This window comes from Canis lupus, chromosome 9 (genome assembly GCF_011100685.1).
Source record: "Canis lupus familiaris isolate Mischka breed German Shepherd chromosome 9, alternate assembly UU_Cfam_GSD_1.0, whole genome shotgun sequence".
Classification (NCBI taxonomy): Eukaryota; Metazoa; Chordata; class Mammalia; order Carnivora; family Canidae; genus Canis; species Canis lupus.
Window position 1 is genome coordinate 30,813,727 of NC_049230.1, and position 25,704 is coordinate 30,839,430.

At 40.9% G+C, this 25,704-nt stretch overlaps 1 long non-coding RNA gene across 2 annotated transcripts in view; it reads left to right on the forward strand.

The window, feature by feature from the left end:
- The first annotated feature begins 510 nt into the window (after nucleotides 1–510).
- LOC111097392 overlaps nucleotides 511–25,704 on the forward strand; it is a 51,764-nt gene continuing 26,570 nt past the window's right edge. Inside the window, exons 1-2 of one of the 2 annotated variants that reach the window (XR_005364547.1) lie at nucleotides 511–1,016; nucleotides 9,065–9,170. This is a non-coding gene — a long non-coding RNA (uncharacterized LOC111097392). Of the gene's footprint in view, nucleotides 1,283–9,064; nucleotides 9,171–25,704 lie in introns of both variants that reach the window. The other variant, XR_005364548.1, reaches the window with a different exon arrangement.

Below are 25,704 nucleotides of genomic sequence, written 5' to 3' on the forward strand. Positions count from 1 at the left end.
CATTAGGGAGACAGACAGGTAGGAGTTTCCTATGGAAGAAAGGAACTAGTAGCTGGACTTGGACCATTTTGCTAGTACAGAGTCTGTGTTAGAGTCCTAGAGCTGCTGTAACAATTTACCACAAACTAGATGGCCTAAAACAATAGAAATTTATTGTGTCATACTTCTGGAGGCTAACCATCCAAAATCGAGATGTCAGAAAGGCAGCTATGCTCCCCGTGAAATTTCTAGGGAAGGTTCCTTCCTTGCCCGTCCCAGCTTTTGGTAGCCCAACATGTTCTTTAGCTTGTAGCAGCATGTCTCCCAGCTCGGATTCTCATCTTCACATGGCCATCTTCCTTCTGTGTCTTCATATGGTGGTCTCTCTTAGTGTCTGTTTCCAAATTCCCCTTCTAAGGTCACCAGTCATTGGATTAGGACCCACTCTAATGACTTCCTTGTGACTTGATTACATTTGCAAATACTTTATTTCCAAATAAGGTTACATTCTGGATCAGGGCTTAGGACTTTGGGGTGGGGGGGCACACAATTCAACCCCAAACAATATTTAAAAGGGTTGGCAGCTGGGCGGGGGAACCCAGTGTAAGAACTGTGGTGATTTATGCCAAGTGTAGGGGCTGAAGTAGGCAGTGGGAAAGGGTCACACCGCAGGTCAGAGCCTCTTAAAGCATGCACAAATGCACTGTAATGAAACCAGCGTGTGGACTCTTACTTCACAATGGGCATAACTGCCCACAGTGGGCAGCACATGGCCCCAGTCAAGTAAAAGACTCCTTACCACCTTCCCTGAATCTTTCTCCCCAGTCCCTGTATATTGGAGTAGAAGAGACACAGGAAGAGGAGGATGTATCCCCAGAATGAAGGAGCAGACCACAGCCCAACTCCCCACTAAGGAACCTAGAGCCATTGGAAAGAGCTATACTGGAGGGAATGGAGGAGAAAGGCAGGGCCAAATTTACTTGAAGTTTCACTGCATCAGACTGAACCAGGCTTTGTGAACCTAAGTGGACATACGGGTCTGAGATTTGCCCACGATATGATCAAGGGGTGGGGAAAGGGGCTTTAATGGCCAGTAAGTGAGGGAAAGTATTATATGCTTATATTTTTCCTGCTAAGTCAGTTCAGCATAGGAGATGTCAGAATTCAAGTCTAAACTGTGTGACCTGGAGCAAATCTTACACCACCTCTGAGTTTCAGATGCCCCATCTATATATTTTGGCTGATAATTTAACACACACACACAACCTCTGCAAGACTACAGAAGAACTCTCTACGTTTTGGGGTACGGTTGTTACAGAGGCCCGAATGCGTATTTGGCATTTAGTTTTCCATGTCTTGATTGTATCGTATCAGACAGAGCACTCAGCTTTTCTGAGCTTCAGCTTTATCTACAAAACAGGGTCGTGAGTCATGGGGTAAATGAGCAGATGAAATGAGATGTGAAATTACTTTTTATTTTGTAAAGTGTCTTATACTTGTAAAATACTTCAGGCATGTCTCCTACTGTCTGTGTGTTTATAATACCAAATAGATGTAACGTGTTGGATTAGGTGCAAGTATTGACATCACTTGAACTGTTATGTGATAATTTGTGATCAGCAACTTGCCCTGGACATTGGATACTTCTGGAAAGCTTTAATAATACTGATGTCTAGGTCCCATCCCCAGAGGTCCTGATTTAACTGACATGGTCCTCAGCCTGGGCATCAGGGGTTTTCAAAGCTCCCAGGGATTCTTTGATGTGGTGCAGAGGATGTTGGGTTGAGAGCCATTGGGTGGAAAGCCCAGCTGTGGAGCCTGAATGACTGACCACTTCCATGTTACATCTTTCCTTTTCTGTTTGCCTCTGACAGTTGTTACCTGCAGTGCAATTTTTGTTGGTGGACTAGAAACATGTAGATTTGGGTTTGATTTTCTGGCTAGTCAGTGTTATGTGTGTGTGTGTGTGTGTGTTTTTACTTTTCTTTTTGTCTGTTTGATCAGTAATTTATCATTTTCAGCTTACACATAAAATTGCACCTGTCATCTTGAAAAAAAAAGAAAGTTGGCTGATGAGATTCCGAACTCTGATGAGAAAAATAACATCATGATTTGAATCTGAACAAGGGTTTCCACTCCTCCAGTGAAAGAATAGCTTTCATATTTTAATATACTAAGGTATCTCAGGAAGGCCACAATTGCACTATAGGATAGCACATGATATTATTAAATCAGAATAAATAAAGCCCGGCAAAATATTTGCAAGTACTGAGCAGAGAAAGACCAAGAACATCAGTATTCGGGGCAGGGGAAGGGTAGCATGTAGACAGAGGTTGCCAGTGATGAAATGTTTCTGGAAGAGGATTTAAACATGCATAGGAATGGATGAGCCTGCTCAGGGCTGGCAGCTGTTGAGGGGGCAGTGGAAATGCCGTGCAGGAGAAAAGTCAGACTTTGGGAAGGAGCGCCTAAAAGTTTGAGGTCAAAACTGAAGGTACAAAGGCAGATGTGTTCTTAACAGAAAAACCTTCTTGTGGGATGTGTGCCTTCTCTTCCAGCCCAGTTTGTAGGGGCAGCAGTCTTCTGCTCTTCAGCCAAAACAGGAGAGGAGTGCATTTAAATGTACAAAAGGCTGTCCGAAGAGTGTTGAGACTGAACGACTTTCTTCTCTGCCTTCTATCCAGGAGAAGCAAGGATGAAACACCAGATTTAAAAAGCAACTCAGTTACTGACAGTTCTTGTAATACTCTCATCTTAGATGCTTTCTTAACTCCAGGGTGTAATTATCCTTGTACTTAATTGGAGGTTCAGGAGAGCTAATTAGTTTGCTCTATTGTTGCATAATTCAGGCATTCAGTTCAAGCTTCCTTCAGAGCCTTTTCTTTGCTTTTCATCCCAAAGGACCATTTTCCAAAAGGCCCGTTTTTGGCAGGAACTTTCTGGGATGGAGAGAAGGGCTGCAGAGTGGTGCAAGCAGCAAAGCTAGGCAACTGGGAACAGGGAGACCTGGCCCCATCCCTGCTCTGCTGCTAATTCATTTGCAATGTCAGCCAAGCAGCCAGCTTCTCTGGGCATCAGTTTCCTTCCTCATCAATGAGAAGGCAGAACTGGGTCAGCCTTTCCAAAAGCATGTTCCCTGGAACACTGTCTCTCAAGATGCTTCTTACGAAAACGGCTTTGTGGCCTTATGTAACTTCAGGAGATGCTGTGCACCAGGCCTGCCTCACTCAGCACCTGTTCCCACAGAATCTAGTTTACACTATATTTTCCAACCCCCTTTGCACTAGAGTTCCAGATGTGACTTAGGCTCCAAGTAAAAGTGCCTTTGTACAAGATGTGAATCTGGAACTGAGGGAAGTGGGCAGGGAGGCATCCATTTAATTGGCATGGTATGGTTCCTATGACAACTTCCTGAATGCCTGGCTTCCTCTTTGTGGTTAGGCTCCCTTAGCAAGCCAGTTCTCTGCTGTGGTTCTGAAAGTGATTCCTGCAAGCCCAGCATGGAGCTTGCCTTGCTAGCCTTCCAGCAGTTCTGTAAGCTCCCAACTACTTGTTTCAAATCCCTTGCTAATTAAAATGACAAAAGAATGATTTTGTTATCTGCAGCCAAATTTGACTGATACACAGCCTCTTGGGTATTCACGATACATACAAACCTGTTAAATGTTCTAAGATTTCTGGTAACAATAATAATAAAAAACCTTGTTTTACCTAGTATGCTTCAAATTTAGTAATTTTAACTGCATATCGGTTTTTTTGTTTTGTTTTGTTTTTAAGATTTTGCTTATTTATTCATGAGAGACACATAGAGGCAGAGACATAGGCAGAGGGAGAAGTAGGCTCCCTAGGGGGAGCCCTGTGAGGGATTTGATCCCAGGACCCCAGGATCATGCCCTGAGCTGAAGGAAGACACTCCACCACTGAACCACCTATACCGGGGTTTATATCATATGTTGGCTATTTCTATACAGTTCATATTTCAAACACTCATGCTATTAAAATTCAGAATGGAAAGTAGTACGTTTTTCTTTGTAGTCTAGCAGTATTTTTTTCTTTATTATCTTTGAGAGGGTAAAAAAGAGGAAAATCTTTATCCTTTAAAAAAATCACAAATTCTGATTCCAACCTTTGCATCCAACCTTCTTGATACAGATTGTGCAGTTAAGGGGTTGATAGAGATAGATTTTCATGTTCCTTCTGCTCCGCCTTCTGCCTTTCACATCTTTATAAGGATTCATTCTCCTAGACGTTTTGATTCTTTGGATGGAAGGAGAGGCTCAAGACTGTAAATTATTGGCAGATACTCTAGGTGATTCTAGTACAGCTGATATGCCATCATCTCTCAGAGTGACTGCAGAGCCTTGGAATGAAACGTCCAGTGCATGCACAGGGCAGTCTTCCTAGAAACCCTTCTCCAGTGACCTGGAACTTCATGCTGAGACCAGCTACCTTCAGCAGTCCCTCTGTCTCCAGGATGACTGTAGTTACAAAAGGAGTATTTTAACCCTTTTTAATCAGACATTTTGCTATCGAATCAGGAATACCCCAGTGGGATTGGGTTGCTCTCTCTCCTGCCTCACACCCTGAAGTGGTTCTGTTCTTATACTATTGAAGTTATAGTTTTAAATGTGTCTCTCAAATGACAGTATGAGATCCTTGAGGGCAAGGATTGTGTCTTAATCATCTGTGATTCCTTTGTGTTTAGGATACTACCCAGCACAAGAACACTATTGCTATTAATTTTAAAAAGTTTTTTTTTTAACATCCAGATTCATTCCTCTTCTAAAATGATTACCACCTCAGTACATTTGAAGAGGAAAAGAGGAACAGAAACTTCTAATCCAGGAAGACTTGGAATGAAGAACACAAATAGCAAATTGTTCTCTCAACCCCAAACCCGGTTCTTAAGTCTCTTGCCTGCAAGTACATATGCTTTGTCTCTTTGCCTACAGTTCTTCCAAAGGCGAGACCACCTGGCTGAATGACTGTGGACTCAATCTGAGTGTGTTTCTAAATTTATAAATGCATTATGCTCTAGGACTTAGAGGACTGCTGTGTATAATTGCTGAGACTATGGGTTATTCATGCTTGTATCAAATTGTGTCTTGTCTGAGCTGTCTGGGCACAGGGAAATATTCTGTTGATTGATATGTTTGGTGGACAAAATTTTGCTAGATATCAATTATTGCTGTGTTCTGATTGGCCTGGGCCACTGGAATATGATTTATAAGAGCTCACATGTTTTGACCAGGACCGACTGATAAGTTGAATACTCTGGGGGCTTTAAATGGCTGTAACAGCGTTATCACATGCAGTATAAGTGGTTCAGGAGTTGGAAGAGACCAGTTGTTCCCCTCTGGGAATATTTCCTCTTGTTCTACTTTTCTGTCATGTGCTCCCCAGGGATCACTGCACAGTACTGCATGCTTCATGCTGATTGCCATTCTTTCCCTTAGCAGGGTGGAAGCTGAGGCAGTTAGAGATGGTTTTGAATATATTCTCTTAGGAAAAATCACTCATGAGAGTTTCAGGAACAAAAGCTAAGCAAAATAATGGGTCTGAGGATGTTAGAGCCCAGAGAGACCCAGGAGATAAAAATAATACAGCAGGGATCCCTGGGTGGCGCAGCGGTTTGGCGCCTGCCTTTGGCCCAGGGCGCGATCCTGGAGACCTGGGATCGAATCCCATGTCGGGCTCCCGGTGCATGGAGCCTGCTTCTCCCTCTGCCTGTGTCTCTGCCTCTCTCTCTCTCTCTCTGTGACTATCATAAATAAATAAAAATTAAAAAAAAATAATACAGCACCTTTACTTGATTGGTAAGAAACTTGAAACCCAAAGATACACATTTAAACTTGGAAGCCAGTACTCTTTTTTTGAATACTATAAGGAGCCTCTGGGATTTTTCTTTCTATAGGAACAATAAGAGAAGAAACTTAAATTGTGCCCTCTACGTACCTCCTCTAAATTTTTCCAAATGGTCTTTAAAAAATAAACAATTGATCTCTAGTGCTGATACACATAGGGGAAGTATCTTTCTTTGAGTTGCCTAAAGACCCCCCACTCTGATACACCACCTGGCACTGTTTCCTTAAGTAATGCCAGACTTCAAAATTAGTAGTTCTCAAAGTGTGGTCCCTTGACCAGCAGCATCAACATCACCTGGGATAGTGTTAGAAAAGCAAATTCTTGCATCCCACCCCAGACCTACCAAATCATAACTTAGAGGTGGTCCCAGCTCTCTGTAGTTTTACAAGCCTTCCAGGTCACTCTAATGTACATTCAAGTTTGAGAACCACTGAGCAATTTTGGCCTCTCCTGATACAATTTTATTTTAAGAGCAATGAGAATATCCTCCATCCTTCAAAAGGCCCTGCGTTTTGCCTGCTGTTGCCTGGAGCGTCTACTCTTTAGATTTATATCTGTGGATTAAGACTTCTAGGTATAGCTTATCCTGGAGTATAAAACATTTTGAATCTTCAGATCCTTCACATATCAGTATGAGCAACCCTATCAAAAAGTTCCTTAAGATTAGATTTTGATAAAGTGTATCTACAATGTACTTATAGCATATTTATGATGGAAACCCACTGAAATAAGTGGTTTTAAAAAAAGAGGAGAATTTAGCATAATGGAAGAGGAATGTCTCATGGAATACAAAGACAGAGAGGAAGCAGATCTCAGGAGCTGACTTGAAGCAGGCACTGGAATGTCCACAGCAGCCTGTTTACCCCTTGTCTCTGCTCTGCTTCAGGAGCCTGTTTTATTCTCTCTTCTCGCTCAACAGGCTTTCTTCACTTCTTGGTCTGTATAGGCAAAAACGGCTACAGTTTGCAGCTCTCAAATGGAATGAGTCCAGTCACCAGGAAAGTGCCTGGTCTCAATCTCTCTCCTGGGCTCAATTCCAAGTTTCATAATGGGGATTTCAGCCCAGATAGGATCAGCTCTTGACCTGAAGTCAATCACCTATGTGTTAGGGGTGTGGGAACATGGCATTTGGAAGCCCCTCTCATGGTATGGATAGTAGATGGATAGTTTTCTGAGAAGAGGGATGGACTAGGAAGTTACCCTAATAGAGTTTGAGGACCCTGTCTTGGAAGGACATCAGAAGGAGTTCTTTTGAAGGGTAGAGGGGGCATGGAAAACAGAAATGAAATAGGAGGATACAGTGTCAGTTTCCCAAATTATAATTCTAAGGGTCAATATTTGCTATGGGTTGAATTACCCTTCCAAAAGGTATGTGGAAGTCCCAATTTCTGTGACTTGGGAATGAGATAATTTCAGATGTCTTAGGTTGAGGTAAGATGAGATTATACAGGGGTAGCATCAGTCCTTAAGCCAATATGACTGGCATCCTTATAAGAGGGGATTTTGGACATAGAGACACTGAGGGAAGACAACCACATGAAGTTGGAAGCAGAGATCCTAGTTATGCTGCCATAAGCCAAGGAACATTGGGAGCTCTCAGAAACTGGAAGAGACAAGTCTTCCCTAGAGACTTCAGAGGAAGCATGGCCCTGCTGACACCTTAATCTCAGACTTCTGGCCTCCAGAAACCTGAGACATTATATTTCTATTGTTTTAAGCCACCTAGTGTGCAGTACTTTGTTATGGCAGCTCTAAGAAATTAACACAGCATTCTGTAGCCCTTTCATGCCTATTGAACTGCCACCTGCCCCACGCTCCAAGTGCCACTAAAGGCTAATCTTTTATGACTTTAGACATGATACTACAAGCAGTGGGTGGTAATAGCAAGACTTTAAACAAATAACAAGCCAAATAGATTTTTATTAGTAAAGGCTATTCTGGTTTCAATGTACGTAATGGATTGTGGAGAGGCAAAAATGATGCAGAATACTCAAGAGTGTATTCATGTGGCTCTGTTTCATAAGAGAGCACCTACCCTTGTCGGGCATCTATAATGGTATTTGTCTTTGGTAAAATTCGCTCCTTGGATATCTTAGAGGCTTATAATTCAATATGTCTAAAAACTGTCTCACGATGCTCTTAACCTCCTTCAACACAACCACAAACCTGAGTTGCATGTCTTGGCAAATAGCACCAAAATCCATTTGATTTTGCAATCCAGAATGTATGAACTTTTTTCTCTCTCTTTCTTTCCCTTCCATACTATTTCAAATTCTTCACTAAAGATGCTTATTTTACCGCTGAACTTTCCCTCCAATTTGTCATATCTCTCCGTCTCTGTCACCATCATCTGCCCAAGCCACCATCACCTCTTGCCAGGAGTACTACTGCCTCTCCTCCCATCTGCTTGCCTTTACTCTGCCATTCCCCTCCAATCTGATCTTCACACCCTAGTGATCTTTTCAAAATGCAGATTTGGTCATATCACCTTCATGCTTAGCATATCTTAATAGCTTTCTTTGCTTTAAAGATCCAGACAGAATTGTTAACATGGTCTCCAGCCCCTTCAATGTCTGGTCTTTCCTCAGCTTCATTCCTCTCCACTCGTCACAGGGAATTATCTGAGTCTACTGACTGCATCAAATTCCCTCCTGCCCTGGGGATTTGTTCCTGCTTTCTCCTCTGCTTGGAATACTCTGTCCTATTACCCTACTTAGTTAATTTATATTTCTGCTTTATCTCCTTCTTCAAGGGTCACTTCCTCAGGGAGCCTCTTCTGACTTCTCTGGCCAGGTCAATCCTCCTGTCATATCTTATAGCTCCTTATTAGTGTTTGTCACAGTTGCAGTTTTGCATTTGTCTCAGTTCATTATTTTGTCTTTATCTCATTAGATTGCAAGCTCCATGAGGGGAGGCTTAGCACTGGTGTTTTGCTCATCATTGTAGCCCAAAGTCTCACAGACCCTCAGTGATATTTGAATGAAAAGTGACTAACTAAACACATATTAAATGAGTTGTTTTTGTGGAGTATCTAGTGTGGACTGGGCACTTTACACACATTATTCCAGACTTTATCACAATCTGGAAAACAAGTAGTAATTTTTCTTTTATTTTAAAGATAGGGAAAACATCAGCCTAGAGAAGTAAGTTTACTAGAGATTAGAAAGCTTATAAATGGCATGTATCCAAGATTAAAATCCAGGTCTATATGTTTCTGCAGGTTGTGTTCTTTCAATTATAGAATGTGGAATGTTAAAGCTGGAGGGAATCTGGAAAACATTTTATCTAACACTATCATCCTGCTGGGAAGGAAGCTAGGGCTTAAGGTAAGAAAAATTAAAACATGTAAATTCACATATAGCATCTATAACAGCACAAATAGAAACTAGATCTCTATTGATTGTGTTTGTTCTCTCATCATATGTCATTTTAACCCTTTAAATAAAGAATGGAAGCAGTGACTTAATGAACATTTTATTTTGCACCATCACCAGTTGCACATGTGGCCATCCAGATCAGGGTCATAGCTAAATTATACTTGTAACAAGGAATTCTGGCAAACTTCTGTGTATAGGGACTGCAAAGGGAAGGATGGGGAGCATGACTGAATGGTAAATAAAACCAGTTTTCTTGATGCTGATTTTCTTGCCACTTACTATAAAGCCATAATCATTACCATAGCAACACAATGTGTGTTGCTATATATCTACACAACATGAATATGTAGATTCCCTAGGGGGAAAATGGAATAAACTGCACCTTTGTGCACCTTTACTTGAAAAAGAAAAGAAAGCTTGTGTAACTCTAGCCTACAGTTGCATAAGTAGGGCTCTGCATCCATGTAGATAATTATTCCAAATGAATCCATAACCACCAGAAGTGAATGATGTACTCACTGAGGCACCATAAAAAGATAATCCATGAATGATGTGTGTGTGTATGTGTGTGTGTGTGTAAGACAGAGACAGAGAGAGAAATCACAGTATATGGAGATTTCTAGAGAGAAATCCACTTAAATAGTGATCTCCTTTCAGTATTAAAGCTTCCAAAGTACACTGATTATTAAAACTCTATGTTGTATGTTGTGGATTATTACTCAGGGAATGAAGAAGAGCATTGTGGTTCTAGAATTTACATAGAGGAGAGGCATAGGGTAGCCATCTGATAAGAAGATTGGGATGAGGCTGAATAACCATGGAGACATCCCAGAATATTTGAAGTCTCATCGTGGGTTTCACTTAGATTATATTTCTACTAGATTAGTCTTAGAGTTGGGGGTGTGATTAAACTCCTCTAAAAGACCTCTTTGTACTGCCACTGAGAAGAGCCCTCCGGTTTCCTATTTTACTCCTCCAAGTAAGACTGGTGATGAGATCTGTGGTTTTGGATGTTGCTCTAAGGATAGATGGTTTGCAAAGTCAGCCTGATATCTCAAGTGAGGAGGGGGACATATCACTTTGGATGAAGTCTAAATAATGAGCACAAGAGACCAACTTGGCTTTCGTGGAAGAGTCCCAATTCCAAACCTTTTTGTGATTCTGAAAATAATTGTTAGATTGGATATGCTTATTATTTGTACAGAAATCATTGTTTCTAGAAGCATACACATGGTCATTCTCACTCTGCTGTTTTTAATGTTTTCTATTTCTCAATATACCCATATAAACACAAATGTATCTCTGCCTACCACCTGTCCACCTTCCTATCTACCTGTGTCTTCATTTCTGTTTATCCATCTAGCTAATTCTTTTTATTGAAATATAGATGTGAGTATACATTTATACATCTTTTAAACATCTCCTATACACACATAAACATATATGGGAGGACATACAATAAGCAATAACTAAAATAGAAAACTTACAACAAAAAGGTACATAAGAATTAGGGTGGAGCAAGTGAAATGGGTAGGTGGGATAGGTTGTAATTTTTAAATAAGATAATCAGGAAAATCCTCAGTGAAGTGACACTTACATAGTATAAGTGTGTATTATCCAGGAGTGGCTCCTAAATCTCTGAGCAAATGTGAACTGTCTGGTTTAAGTTACATGTTTTTTCCATTGCCTGCTTTTCACTGAGATGTTGGAAGTCTAAGGAAACCCTGCATTGTTAGATCATTTCTTGAATGGGTGGAAGTTTGACTGAGGAAAGCCAGATCCTAAGTTAATCAGAAAGAGACTGTAAAGAACCAGGCTTCAGTTTAAAAAGTGAAGATCCAGACTGGAAAGATCAAGACCAGATTCTGATGGCAGGTTGGCGTCAGCTTGGAGGCATGAAGAAATTGGACAATTTATGGTCAACTAGTGAGGTTGCATCACAATTTCTGGTCTGCACAAGAGCCGCAGGGAAAGAACAAATAAGTTTTCCACTTCTATTTTCAGTTTATGTTGCTTTCCTTTTTATGAATTTCAGACTCCTCAAAGATACGCTTTAGTGGTTTTTCTTTCCAAACAAAATCCAGAGAATGATACTGGAATTTTGTAGATAGAACGGGTGGAAGAGGGCTCACCTGGTCTACAATTCTGAGAAGAATCGTTCCAATTATAGACCAGCTCACTGCAAAGAGGGGGAAACAGTGTAAATAAGAAGGGCCCTGGAAAGCACATGTAGGGTGACCACATCCTTCCAGAGTGGGGGAGATACAAGAGAGGTAAAATTATTTGCTTTTTGTAGGACAGTGTTGTAAATCCAACAAGCTGATTCATAGATGCTATCATCACCCTGTAAACACATTAAAAATCAAGTACGGATTCTATTACATGTACCACTCAACAATGATAAAACCTCGAGTTGTCAACAGCCTAAAAAAAATTCTGATTACTCATTATATTAATTCTCATTGTCCTTATTATCATTGCTATTTTAGTCTCAGTCACGTTTCTTTCAGGTCTTGGACACTGAGGTCTTTTAAATGTTTTCTGATTTTATTTAAGGATGATTGCATTGTATGAAATCCTTCAAAGGCATCCAAATTCCTTTAGGATCAAATTTTAAATAAATGGCATATAAGATACAATGAAGTCCTTTTGATCTGTTCCCTGCCTACCTCTCCAACTTATCTTCTGTTGCTCTCCCACAGGCATCCTCCTGGCCAGCTGTCAGAACAATTTTATGCAATTTCCTGAATAAATCACACGTTCTGTGTAGCAATATCTTGGCTCACTACAATTTTTTCTGCCTAAAACATCCTTCCCACTCTCACCAACTTGGCTTGATTTGTCACTTCCCCTTGATAGTTTCCTCAGCCTTTCTTTATCCTTCAACTAAATTGGGTTTCTAGACTCAGCACCCCAGGCATACCTCTGCCATGGCCCTTACCAGTTTGGAATGTAAGAGTTGCCCATTTTGTTTTCTTTTACAGCAGACTAAGAATTGGAGAGCAAGTTGAAATGAACTCTTACCTCAGCTTCTAGAATAGGACTATACCCAGTGTTCACAGTGGGTCAATATATGTGCATATGTGTGTGAAATTGAAGTATTGAAGGTCTTAAATATTGCAATATCCATAAGGCAAGGAATGGAAACCTGGCAACTTCCTGCAGTCATTAAACTAGTGTTAGTGACAGAGGTGGGGCTCAATAAGTCATTATTGTTACTATTAGAAGAAGAAATTTCCAAGTTCAGCAGTTCACTATGAGAAGTTAATAGGTACTACTGACTTCTCCATAACCCTGCAGGGGACAGTTAAATTTGAGTGGGGAGGGTTAAATGGCTTTCCAATTTCATTCACTTAGCTAGTTTTTAAACACTCCATCCCTACTGTCTTCAGATTAATTCTAACCAGAATGAATATTGTTCCATAAATAGAATTGATCTCATCGGAACACGGTAGAATATTTTACTCTTGATCTAAGATGGACCAGCTAATGACTCCATGCAAGGTCACGCTGTGGCCAGATCAAGAAGCAAGTGGAGGGCAGCCCAGGTGGCTCAGCAGTCTAGCGCCACCTGTAGCCCAGGGCCTGATCCTGGAGTCCCGGGATGGAGTCCCACATCGGGCTCCCTGCATGGAGCCTGCTTCTCCCTCTGCCTGTGTCTCTGCCTCTCTCTCGCTCTCTCTCTCTCTCTCTGTCTCTTATGAATAAATAAATAAAATCTTTTTTTTTTAAAGAAGCAAGTGGAGTCTGTGATTATAGGACACACAGCTGGACCTGACTCTTCCCTCTAGGCTTCCATCCCACAGCTGATTTCCCAGGCTCTGGGATTCCCCCTAACTACACCGTGGGCCAAATGGATCTCTATCTCTACACCACTGTTGACCAGAAGCTCCCTGCCTTGTGTCTCCTCTCAGGGCTTTTAACTGCCTTGCTAATCTTTTTTCAATGAATTCTTGTTAAGCTGTCAAATCCATAGCTTCATAGGGCTTTGAGTTTTAACCCTTGGAAGTGATCTAACACAGTCCCTTCATTGTGCAGAGGAGAAATCGAAAGTATAGAGGCAGGAGGTAACCAGTTCCAAATCACAGAGCTGACAGAGGCAGAAACACCATCTGGATTCTCCCTGACGTGACAGCATAGTTCCACAGACCTCGCCTCACATGCCTGCCGAGCCATTTACTGATCACAGAGTTATGGAAAAGTTCCTCCGTCATGTTCTATGTAAAATCCAGAAAATGGGAGCTTCCACCTGACTGACAGCGCGGTTATGAGGACTAAATAAGAAAATACACATAATGAACTGAGCATAGCCCCTGACTTGTCGCAAACACTTAACACATGCTGGACAGTTTTACCCCCACGGTGCCAGGCTGAGAATCTCAGGGCAGGATCCCAGCAGGTATTTGGAGTAGGTTCCCTTTTCTTAGATCTGCCAGTGGGTATCCCTGATTTTGACCATTTACAGTGCCCTTTGCACGTAGGTCTTTCAAGATTAATCGAACATTCCTAACAATTAATGCTTTGGGTTTTTTGCACTTGGCCCACTTGTGAAAGAGGAGCCCCTTTAGCCTCTTCCCTCTCATTTGCGCTTCTAAATCATAACTTTCTCTATCTGTGTCCCTGGCTCTGTGGACAATTTCTTCTGACGTTTGCTATAGTTGGAGCCAGCTCTGTGGAGGGTTTCTGCAGAATGCTCAAGGGGGCAGTGTGGTAATGCCAAAGAAAGCAGCCTCGCCTCGAGGAAAGCCTTGGCCAGTTTTACATGAAAGTGTTTACTCTGGAAATTAAATTATATTTGGGATTTTTGGTTTCCCCTCCCCCACCCCCGCCGTGGGAGGTTTCGGAAAGTTACTGTGGTGACCATTGCAATCAGAGGGCTGTCAGCATTTCAGCTCTGTGCAGGCAGGCTCGGCAGGCTCCTTCAGCACCCGGGCCCCCAGGGACCCTATGCACGTGTGGGGGGCCCTGTGCCCAGGGCGGGGTGGATCCTGGGCATGTGGGGGGCTGGGCCCCCCACACCACTGGTTCTGCACTCCCCTCCCCACACATACCTTCTCCCATCTCCAGCCACTTTTGGATCAACAGCTGAGCATGAATTTCAAACTTGAGTTGGATAGTTTGAGAGGGTTATTTTTGTTTGTTTGTGTGTGTGTTTTCCAAAATATTTCTGAAAGTAGCTCTTAAAAATGCCCCCTGTGTATCCATGGATTCATGCATATTCATAGCTTGTTCCTCTAGGTTTGGTTCAAGGTTTTTTTCTCTGTGAAATGAGGCATTAGATAAGTTCCCAGCTCTGGCATTCCAGAGTTCTAGGTATTTAAGAATATAGAGAAATCTATGAACAGATCCAACCCTTGGGACATTCCTCCTTTCTTTGTGGCTTCTCCCAACAAAATCAGTCAACACTCCTGATAACTTGAAGGTGAACAATTTCTGTTCTCCAGATATCCTACTCTGCTAACTCATTTTCACCACCAAATAAACATTTATTACACACCTTATCGTGTGTCAGGGATTGAGTTAGGTCCTTTGTATAAAATGGTGAAGAACACAGACACAGTCCCTACTCTCATGAAGATTGCAGACTATTGGAGATATGGACGCTAAACAAATAATCACATATATAGAGAGAGGGTAATTACAAATTGAGATGAGTACCATGCAGGAAAAGCAAATGGTAAGGAAGATAAAGTATACATTTAGAATTTATACTAATTTAGATTTAGGGCCCAGGGAATGAGGAGGTGATTTGTTAGCTGAGACATAGGATATAGGTAGAAGTGGCACACTATGTATAAGAACTTAAGGTTCAAACCAAATTATTGACATAAAATGGCTGATCATAAATGGGAACCATGATCCTATCTTTTGATATCCAAGGAAGAAATGAACTCATTCTCATTGTCAGTGAATGCTAGTAGCAAATTCCACGATAATGATTGGACATAACTTAAATTTTTAAAAATTCATAACATCCAATAGTGAGAAGAAACTTGACAGGTCATCTGATTCAGCTCTCTTCTTTAGGAATTGCCTCAGAAATATGCTGAATAATCTTCAAGATCCTGCCAGGGGATTCAGTCACTTAATTCAGTCACTCTTCCCACTTTTGACAATTCAACTTTCTCCTCTCACTGACTTCTTTGATTTCCCCTTACTTAGATTTCTCTTGCTAGACGGTACATTCTGTGAGGGCAGAAATTTTGTCTTCTTTGTTCATTCATAGATCTTAAGTGTCAAGAACAGTGCCTGCCACAGTAGCTTCTCAAAGCACATTTGTTGAATGAATTAATTGAGATTAATTTAGACCTCTGTAAATTTTTGCTTACTGGCCCAAGTGGATTCTCCAGAACAACAAAGAATAAATCTAACATCTCATACAAGGACAATCTTATAATCATTTGGAAATAGTTCTCATTTTCTAGTTCTTCTCTCTGTTAAACACCCTCATAGATGTGGCTTTGAAACTGTCAGTTTTGATCAACAATTAGGATCCAACTTGGCATGGTAATTAGACCAAATATGAATCTTCTTTCTTCTATTGTCATCTATCACTTATCTGTGTTTTTAACTAGGTGTGTTTCTTCTTTTAACCCTTCATCTTTCATGCACTAATAATTTACTCGAAATGATTCTCTCCAAAAGTCATCCCCCTCCCCCCCAGTTTTAACTACTGTAAAAGTGACAGTGAAGGTGAAGGCAGGGCAAAAAAATAGAAAGAATTTGTGTAGTCTCACACATTTTTCTGAACTTTAAAACAGTTCAATCCCAAGGTGATACTGTAGTCAAACCCCCGTCTGGCTTTAGGATCAAACATTGATAAGAGACTAACCCTTAATCAGCAGGTCGTATAGCAGCAGAGCTGGAAGTTGGGAATTGAGCTAACAAGAAATGTGTTCAGTTTCTAACTGCCGGGGATCAATTCCAGATCAGCTTATCCCGTGGTAAAAGGTAAACAATCACTTTCTCAACTTTTAACTGTCACACATAGGAAAGAGTTCACATTCTCCAGGATAAACCAAACAAAATAGGACTATAATTCAATCTGCACTGTGATTCTCTGTGCTATGCAATTTTATACAATAGAATAGTATGAGGCATGTAAAGAAGCTAGATAATGACATCCATCATTAAAAATTTGGAAGGAAACTGATGTACAGATGAACCAGCTTTTGTTAGTTTGTATTAAAGATTTTATTTATTTATTTATTTGAGAGGAAGAAAGAGAGTGAGTACACAGTGGGAGGGAGTGGCAGAGGGAGAGGCAGAAGCAGACTCCCTTTTGAGCAAGAAGCCTGACGTGGAGCTTGATCCTAGGTCCTGGAGATCTTGATCTGATCTGAAGGCAGATGCTTAACCAACTAATTGAGGTACCCCTCAATTTAGCTTTTTAAAAATTTTATTGTATTGTGGTAAGAACACTTCATCTGAGATCTACCCCCTAAACAGTTTTTAAGTGTACCATACAGTATTGTATTGTTAAGGGATAAGATGTTTTACAACAAATCTCTAGAATTTGTTCATCTTGCTTAGCTGAAACTTCATGCCCATTGATTATTAACTACCCATTTGCCCCTCCCTCATTCCCTGGCAACCACTCGTCCCCTCTTTGATTCTGTGAATTTGACTATTTTAGTTTTCATAGGTGGACTCATGTAGTATTTGTCTTTCTGTGACCATCTTATTTCAGTATAATGTCCTTAAGGTTCATGCATGTTGTTGTATATTACAGAATTTTCTTTAAAAACTGAATAGTATATTCCATTATATATATATAAATATATACATATTTTTATTTTATTTTACCATATAAATAAATATATATATCACATGTACTTTATCAATTTATCTCTTGATGGACATTAAGATTTTTTTCATATCTTGATTACTGTGAATATGCTACATTCTGTAAATTGCCATTGGCATTGACTCTGTAGATCACTTTAAGCAGTATGGACATTTTAACAATATTAAGTTTTCTAGTCCGTAAACATGGGATCTTTTCATTTGTTTGTGCCTTCTTTTTTTGCATCAAAATATTTTGTATTGTTTAGTATACAAATCTTTCACCTTTTAACTTACTTTATTCTTAAGTAGTTTATTTTTTTTGTATTTTTTTTATTGGAGTTCAATTTACCAACATATAGCATAACACCCAGTGCTCATCCCATCAAGTGCTCCCCTCAGTGCCCGTCACCCAGTCACCCCATTCCCTGCCTACCTCCCCTTCCACTACCCCTTGTTCGTTTCCCAGAGTTAGGAGTCTCCAATGTTCTGTCACCCTCACTGATATTTTCACTCATTTTCTCTCCTTTCCCCTTTAATCCCTTTCACTATTTTTTATATTCCGCAAATGAATGAGACCATATAATGTTTGTCCTTCTCCGACTGACTTACTTCACTCAGCATAATACCCTCCAGTTCCATCCATGTCAAAGCAAATGGTGGGTATTTGTCGTTTCTAATGGCTGAGTAATATTCAATTGTATACATAGACCACAGCTTCTTTATCCATTCATATTTCAACGGACACCAAGTCTCCTTCCACAGTTTGGCTATTGTGGACATTGCTGCTATAAACATTGGGGTGCAGGTGTCCAGCCGTTTCACTGCATCTGTATCTTTGGTAAATCCCCAGCAGTGCAATTGCTGGGTCATAGGGCGGCTCTATTTTTAACTCTTTGAGGAACCTACATACAGTTTTCCAGAGTGGCTGCACCAGTTCACATTCTCACCAACAGTGCAGGAGGGTTCCCTTTTCTCCACATCCTCTCAAACATTTGTTGTTTCCTGTCTTGTTAATTTTCACCATTCTCACTGGTGTGAGGTGGTATCTCATTGTGGTTTTGATTTGTATTTCCCTGATGGCCAGTGATGTGGAGCATTTTCTCATGTGGTTGTTGGCCATGTGTATGTCTTCTTTGGTGAAATTTCTGTTCATGTCTTTTGCCCATTTCATGATTGGATTGTTTGTTTCTTTGCTGTTGAGTTTAATAAGTTCTTTATAGATCTTGGATTCTAGCCCTTTATCTGATATGTCATTTGCCAATATCTTCTCCCATTCTCTAGGTTGTCTTTTAGTTTTGTTGACTGTTTCTTTGCTGTGCAAAAGCCTTTTATCTTGATTAAGTCCCAATAGTTCATTTTTACTTTTGTTTCCCTTGCCTTCATAGATGTATCTTGCAAGAAGTTGCTGTGGCCAAGTTCAAAAAGGGTGTTGCCTGTGTTCTCCTCCAGGATTTAGATGGATTCTTGTCTCACATTTAGATCTTTTATGCTTTTTGAGTTTATCTTTGTGTAAGGTGTAAGAAATGGTCTAGTTTCATTCTTCTGCATGTGGTTGTCCAATTTTCCCAGCACCATTTATTGAAGAGACTGTCCTTTTTCCAGTGGATAGTCTTTCTTGCTTTGTTGAATATTAGTTGACCAGAGAGTTGAGGGCTCATTTCTGGGTTCTCTATTCTGTTCCATTGATCTATGTGTCTTTATTTGTGCCAGTACCACACTGTCTTGATGATCATAGCTTTGTAGTACAACCTGAAATCCGGCATTGTGATGCCCCTGGCTCTGGTTTTCCTTTTCAATATTTCCCTGGCTATTTGGGATCTTTTATGATTCCACACAAATCTTAAGATGATTTGTTCCAACTCTCTGAAGAAAGTCCAGGGTGTTTTTTTTTTTTTTTTAAGATTTTATTTATTTATTCCTGAGAGAGAGAGAGACAGAGAGAGAAGGAGACAGAGAGACAGAGAGGCAGAGACACAGGCAGAGGAAGAAGCAGGCTCCATGCAGGGAGCCCAACATGGGACTCTACCCCAGGTCCCCAGGATCACACCCTGGGCTGAAGGCAGCACTAAACTGCTGAGCCAACCTGGGCTGCCCAGTCCATGGTATTTTGATAGGGATTGCATTAAATGTGTAAATTGCCCTGGGTAGCATTGACATTTTCACAATATTAATTCTTCCAATCCATGAGCATGGAATATTTTTCCATCTCTTTGTGTCTTCCTCAATTTCTTTCAGAAGTGTTCTGTAGTTTTTAGGGTATAGATCCTTTACCTCTTTGGTTAGGTTTATTCCTAGGTATCTTATGCTTTTGGGTGCAATTGTAAATGGGATTGACTCCTTAATTTCTCTTTCTTCAGTCTCATTGTTAGTGTATAGAAATACCACTGACTTCTGGGCATTGATTTTGTATCCTGCCACACTGCCAAATTGCTGTATGAGTTCTAGCAATCTTGGGGTGGAGTCTTTGGGTTTTTTATGTACAGTATCATGTCATCTGCAAAGAGGGAGAGTTTGACTTCTTCTCTGCCACTTTGAATGCCTTTTATTTCTTTTTGTTGCCTGATTGCTGCGGCTAGGACTTCTAGTACTATGTTAGATAGCAGTGGTGAGAGTGGACATCCCTGTCGTGTTCCTGATCTTAGGGTAAAGGCTCCCAGTGCTTCCCCATTGAGAATGATATTTGCTGTGGGCTTTTCATAGATGGTTTTTAAGATGCTGAGGAATGTTCCCTCTATCCCTACACTCTGAAGAGTGTTGATCAGGAATGGATGCTGTATTTTGTCAAATGCTTTCTCTGTGTCTATTGAAAGGATTATATGGTTCTTGTTTTTTCTCTTGTTGATATGATCTATCACATTGATTGTTTCATGAGTGTTGAAACAACCTTGCATCCCGGGTATAAATCCCACTTGGTCATGGTGAATAGTCTTCTTAATGTACTAATGGATCCTATTGGCTAGTATCTTGTTGAGAATTTTTGCATCTGTGTTCATCAGGGATATTGGTCTATAATTCTCCTTTTTGGTGGGGTCTTTGAATTAAGGTGATGGTGGCCTCATAAAATGAGTTTGGAAGTATTCTGTCCCTTCCATCTTTTGGAACAGCTTTAGTAGAGGCATTGTTTCTTCTTTAAATGTTTGATAGAATTCCCCTGGGAAGCCATCTGGCCCTGGACTTTTGTGTCTTGGGAGGTTTTTGATGACTACTTCAATTTCCTCCCTGGTTATCAGCCTGTTCAAGCTTTCTATTTCTTCCTGTTCCAGTTTTGATAATTTGTGGTTTTCCAGAAATGCATCCATTTCTCCTAGATTGTCTAATTTATTGGCATATAGCTGCTCATAATATGTTTTTAAAATCATTTGTATTTCCTTGGTATTTGTTGTGATCGCTCCTTTTTCATTCGTGATTTTATTAATTTGAGTCTTTTCTCTTTTGTTTTTAATAAGGCGGCTAATGGTTTATCTGTCTTATTAATTCTTTCCAAGAACCAACTTCTGGTTTTGTTGATCTGTTCTACAGTTCTTCTGGTCTCTATTTCATTGAGTTCTGCTTGAATTTTTATTAACTCTCTTCTTCTGCTGGGTGTAGGTTTTATTTGCTGTTCTTTCTCCAGTTCCTTTAGGTGCGAGGTTAGCTTGTGTATTTGAATTCTTTCCAATTTTTTGAGGGATGCTTGTATTGTGATGTATTTTCCTATTTGGACTGCTTTTGCTGTATCCCAAAGATTTTGAACGGTTGTATCTTCATTTTCATTAGTTTCCATGAAACTTTTTAATTCTTCTCTAATTTACTTGTTGACCCATTTATCTTTAAGCAGTATGCTCTTTAACTTCCACGTGTTTGAGTTTCTTCCAAATTTCTTCTTGTGATTGAGTTCTAGTTTCAAAACATTAAGGTCTGAAAATATGCAGGGGACAATCCCAGTCTTTTGGTATCAGTTGAGACCTGATTTGTGACCCAGTATGTTGTCTGTTCTGGAGAAAGTTCCATGTGCACTTTAGGAGAATGTATATTCAGTTGTGTTTGGATGCAAAATTCTGTGTATATCTGTGAAATCCATCTGGTCCAGTGTATCACTTAAAGCTCTTGTTTCTTTGGTGATTTTGTGATTAGAAGATCTGTCATTTGCAGAAAGTGCTGTGTTGAAGTCTCCCAGTATTAGTGTATTATTATCTAAGTATGTCTTTACTTTGGTTATTAATTGATTGACATGCTTGGCAACTCCCACACTAGGGGCATACATATTCATGATTGTTAGGTCTTCTTGTTGGATAGACCCTTTAAGTATGATATAGTGTCCTTCTTCATCTCTTACTACAGTCTTTGGGATAAACTTATCTGCTATGAGGATTGCTACCTGAGCTTTCTTTTGAGGACCATTTGAATGGTAAATGGTTCTCCAACCTTTCATTTTCGAGCTGGAGGTGTCCTTAGGTCTTAAGTGAGTCTCTTGTAGACAACAAATAGATGGGTCTTGCTTTTTTATCCAGTCTGAAACCCTACATCTTTTGATGGTATCATTAAGGCCATTCATGTTCAGAGTTACTATTGAAAGATATGAATTTAGTGTCATAATACCTATTCAGTCTCTCTTTTTGTGGATTATTTCTTTGGGTTTCCTCTTTTTTTTACAGGGTCCCCCTTAATATTTCTTGCAGAGCTGGTTTGGTGGTCACATATTCTTTCAGTTCCTGCCTATCTTGGAAGCTCTTTATCTCTCTTTCTATTCTGAATGAGAGCCTTGCTGGAAAAAGTATTCTTGGCTGCATGTTCTTCTCATTTAGGACCCTGAATATATCCTGCCAGCCCTTTCTGGCCTGCCAGGTCTCTGTGGAGAGGTCTGCTGTTAATCTAATAGTTCTCCCCATATAAGTTAGAGATCCCTTGTCTCTTACTGCTTTAAGGATTTTCTCTTTATCTTTGGAATTTGCAAGTTTCACTATTAAATGTAGAGGTGTTGAATGGTTTTTATTGATTTTGGGAGGAAGATCTCTCTATCTCCTGGATCTGAATGCCTGTTTCTCTCCCCAAATTAGGGAAATTTTCAGCTATGATTTGTTCAAATATACTTTCTGGCCCTCTGTCTCTCTCGGCTCTCTATGGAACCCCAATTATATGTAGATTTTTTTCCTTCTGAGGCTATCATTTATTTCCCTTAGCCTTTCCTCATGGTCTTTTCATTGTTTTTCTCTTTTTTCCTCAGCTTCCTTTCTTACCATCAACTTGTCTTCTATGTCATTCACTGTTTCTTCTACCTCATTAACCCTCATCGTTAGGACCTCCAGTTTGGATTGCATCTCATTTAATTGATTTTTAATTTTGGCCTGATTAAATCTAAATTCTGCAGTCATGAAATCTCTTGAATCTTTTATGCTTTTTTCCAGAGCCACCAGTAGCTTTATTTATTAATTGTCCTTCTGAATTGGCTTTTTGACATCAAATTGTAATCCAAATTCTGTAACTCTGTGGCAGAGCATACTGTTGCTGATTCTTTCTTTTGTGGTGATTCTTCCTCCTAGTCATTTTTCTCAGTGCAGAGTGGCTGTATGAGTGGGCTGAATCAAGAATATCAACCACGACCTAAGTAAATTTCACCCTCGATGATTCTGACGAGGTCAGAGACCAGAAATTGAAAACAAAGATCAGAACAAAATAAAGCAAAAGGACCACTAAAGTGAAAAACAAATTTTAAAACAAAATAGTAATAAATAAAAGGCCAAGAATCCCAAAGAAGAAGAAAAAAAGGGGGGAGGGGAAGGGAAAAAAAGAAAAGAAAAATGCAAAAGAGGAAAAAAGAAAAAAGAAAAAAACAGAAGAAAAAAGGGGGTACTGGAAGATGGTGGTGGTGATGAAGTTGTAGTGGAGGGAGAATGTAGTCTACCTGAGGGGTTCTAGAGGGTGATCCTCTTGGTTTGGAGTATATTAAGTTTTGTATGTTAGAAGATGCTCAGTCCCAAATTTATATAAACCAGAAATACTTGTAGAGGGCCGCAACATTGACCACCAAAACATAAATGGGATAAAAGTGGGGGGCACAATGGGAAAGAAGAATCTCACAGAATGAACCAGCATGGTATAACACTTGGTTCTGGGTGCATGCTAGTCATGTTTTAGAAGGTATTAACTCCTGCCATTGTAAAACAAAATGAGGCAGAGAAAACAAAAAACACAAAACAAAACAAAACAAAACAAAAAAACGTTTTGTGTATCTCCCCAAATTAAATTGAGTATGTTGAAGGGAATCTAGAAGTGGAAAATATATCTAAGACCTATAATTATAGAAATATGAAAGTCAAAAAGGAAGAAACTTAAAAATGAAGAGGTGGTAAAATATTGTAGTTAAGGTGGGAAAAGAGAAAAAAATTGGAAATTTATAGCTTGATATAAAAATGAGTTGTCATGGATAAAGGAAGAAAAAAAATAGGAGGGTTACCCTCTAGTTCTGTATACTGTAAATCCCTTGACTTCCCCTGGAGCTTTCCAGCGCTGCTTGGTCAAGAACTTGCTTTTCCCCTGTTCTTCCAGCTGGTCTTCTGGGGAAGGGGCACTGATTCTCAGGTGTGTGCACCTGGGGGAGATTGCCTGCCCTTGCTGTGTGCCGGGCTCAGTGGGAGCTTTACCCCGTGAGGCCCCTGTTCCCTGGCGGCTCCACCCCTCCCAGACATAGGGTGAATGAAATGAGGAACAACACTGGCGGTGGCCAGGACTCCAGCTCTGGAGTCAGCTCCCCAAAATAACTACCACAGTCTCCCAGTCTGCACTTGCCTAGGTGCTCCAGGGCAGCCGGGTGGGCTGATCTGCACAGCTTAGGGGCGCCCCGTGGCAGGAGAGTCCTCGCTGTCCTGTGCACTCCCCGCCTCCGCCCTTTCTGGGGGGAGTGCAGGATCCTGGGCTGTGTCTGCCTGTTGCCCTGGGATCCGGGTCCTGTGCTGCTGGTATCCCGCTCCCCGGGCCGTGGCTCCCAAAGGCAGCAGGGCACAGACCCCTCCATCCAGAGCCCCTGCCTGACCAACTGGCTTATACCCAATGCCCTGCCGAGCACATGCCCCAGCCCTTTGAGATCGGCCCCTGGTGTGTGGCGCACTCTCCCCCAGGTTGCACTTCCTCTATTAGTGTCTCTGGGAGACTGGAGGCTCCACTGCCCCTCCTGCAATCCTGCCCGAGTTCCCTGTTAAGCACCTTTCTGTCCGGGAAGAACCTGGTGCGGATTTTTAAAGTTCCCACTTTTGGGATCCCTGGGTGGCGCAGCGGTTTAGTGCCTGCCTTTGGCCCAGGGCGCGATCCTGGACACCCGGGATCGAATTCCACATCAGGCTCCCGGTGCATGGAGCCTGCTTCTCCCTCTGCCTGTGTCTCTGCCTCTCTCTCTCTCTCTCTCTGGGACTATCATAAATAAATAAAAATTAAAAAAAAAAAAAAAAGAATATTAAAGTTCCCACTTTTCTGGGGCTGGGCTTTCCTGTCCAGGAGGCTCTCAATAGGCCTTAACCCAGCTCCTTGGGGGCCCCTCCTCCACTTGATTCTTTTTTAATTTATTTTTTTTTCCGCCTTCCTACCTTGTTAGAAGCGAAAACCCTTCTCTCTGTAGCGTTCCAGCTGTTCTCTCTTTATTTTTTTATTTTTTTTTAATTTTTATTTATTTGTGATAGTCACAGAGAGAGAGAGAGAGGCAGAGACACAGGCAGAGGGAGAAGCAGGCTCCATGCACCGGGAGCCTGATGTGGGATTCGATCCTGGGTCTCCAGGATCGCGCCCTGGGCCAAAGGCAGGCGCCAAACCGCTGCGCCACCTAGGGATCCCCCTTTTCTCTCTTTAAATCTCAGGTCGAGTTCATAGGTTTTCAGGATGTTTTGAAAGTTATCTACAGGGATGCCTGGGTGGCTCAGAGGTTAAGTGTCTGCCTTCGGCTCAGCTCAGGGTGTGATCCTGGAGTCCCAGGATGGAGTCCCACAGCGGGCTCCCTGCAAGGAGCCTGCTTCTCCCCCTGCCTAGGTCTCTGCCTCTCTCTCTTTCTCTGTCTCTCATAAATAAATAATTATAATCTTTAAAAAAATGAAAGTTATCTACATAAGTTGGTAGGGCCAGGTGAGGTGAGGACCCTACACCTCCGCCAGCTTGCCCTGCCTCCCATCAAGGTTTTTTTTTTTTTTTTGTGCTATTATAAATGGGACTGTTTTCTGGATTTTTTTTCCAGATAATTTGTTGTTAGTGTATAGGATAAACAAATTTCAATATTAATAATATGAGACAAAATTTAAAACAATAGCATTTATAATAGCTATGAACAAATAAAATATTTACATGTTATGCTAAAAACGATAAAATGCTAAATGAAGAACTAAAATAAAATCTAAATAAATGGAGAGACATGTTGTGTTTATGGATAGAAAAAACAGCATGGGTATCACTTCTCTCTAAGTGTATCTTCAATTCCTGTAAAAATTCCAGCAAGATATTTGGAGACTTAGAGAAGCTGATTCTAAAATGTATATAGTATATGGGGCACCTGGGTGGCTCAGTTGGTTAAGATTAAACTCTTGGTTTCAGCTCAGGTTGTGATCTCATGGGTCATGAAATTGAGCTCTGCATTGGGTTCTATACTCAGCAGGGAGTCCACTCTAGGATTCTCTCCCTCTGGCCCTCCCCTAATTTGTTATCTCTCTCTCTCTCTCTCTCAAATTAATAAATAAATAAA